The sequence below is a fragment of the Microtus ochrogaster genome, unplaced genomic scaffold, assembly GCF_000317375.1.
Source record: "Microtus ochrogaster isolate Prairie Vole_2 unplaced genomic scaffold, MicOch1.0 UNK32, whole genome shotgun sequence".
Lineage (NCBI taxonomy): Eukaryota > Metazoa > Chordata > Mammalia > Rodentia > Cricetidae > Microtus > Microtus ochrogaster.
In genome coordinates this window covers 1,801,879-1,803,140 of record NW_004949130.1, presented here as the reverse complement: position 1 = coordinate 1,803,140, position 1,262 = coordinate 1,801,879, and positions in this window count along the sequence as shown.

Below are 1,262 nucleotides of genomic sequence, written 5' to 3'. Positions count from 1 at the left end.
AGAGAGAGAAACAGAGAGAGAGAGAAACAGAGAGAGAGAGAGAGAAACAGAGAGAGAGAGAGAGAAACAGAGAGAGAGAAACAGAGACAAAGACAGAGAGACAGAGAAAGAGGGGGGGCTTCACCCGTGGGGTGAGTAGGAACAGTCTGAGACCCACGGGTGGCTGAGGTAGGAACAGTTGCTATTTCCTTAGCATTCTCTGAGTTTCTCACTGGGACCATAGGGCAAGGGTGCTCCTTGCTTCAGCCTCCACGCAGCGACCCCTCCCAGCTCATCAGGGGCTCGTCTCTGCTTGAGCCTGTAGGAACTATGTGGAGGCGTCTAAGGGATCCCGTGTGAACCCTAAACCCTAGGCAATCCAACAGGTAACCTCCTAGCTGGCATCTTAATTCTGCAGACCCTTGGGCCCATCCCTCATTCCTTTGAGGACTCAGAGGTCCTGGCAAGAAGTTCAGAGCCTCCCACAGTGGTACAGAGATTGTTCCTTTGAAAGCTTCCAGAGTGATTGAGGTGGTTGCCTGGAGCCAAGGCTTGACAGTTTTAAGCACAGAACATTCTGTTCTGCTGGGTCACCGGGAAGCGATTGCTCCCTCCTCTCCACACCCTACTTCCCATTGATCTCGTGCAGTAGATTATAGGCTCCGTCTCACAGTGCGATAAAAGAGTAGTCTTTGCCAAGCAATTAGACCAGTGGGGACCCCTCAGTGGATACACGAGGCCAAGCTTGGTTGCTGTGCTTTAGGAACCTTCATCCCTGAAGTTTGTCCCCCCTGAATATCCAAACCGCTGATTCTCTGTCTACTTTGATACCTACCACCCCAACTCTTCTGTGACTATAGTATGCTGCTTAGTTTATGTCAACTCAAAGTAAGCTAGAGTCACTGGGAAGAGGGAACCTCACCACCAGATTGGCTTGGAGGCAAGCCTGTGGGGCATTTTCTTGGTGGATGATTGATGTGGGAGGGCCCAGCTCACTGTGGGCAGTGCCATCCCCAGGCTTGTGGTCCTGGTGTTACTAGAAAGCAGACTGAGAAGGTGGTAAGGAGCAAGCCAGTGAGTGGTGTCCCTCCAAGGCCTCTACTTCACCTTCTGCTCCCAGGCTCCTGCCCTGACTTCCCTGGATGGTGGACTCTGAGCTGTGAGACAAAATAAACCCTTTCTTTGCCAGGTTGCTTTTGGTCATGGTCTTAGTCATGGTTTCTATTGCTGTGAAGAGACGCCATAACCATGGCAACTCTTATAAGGGAAAACATTTCATTGGA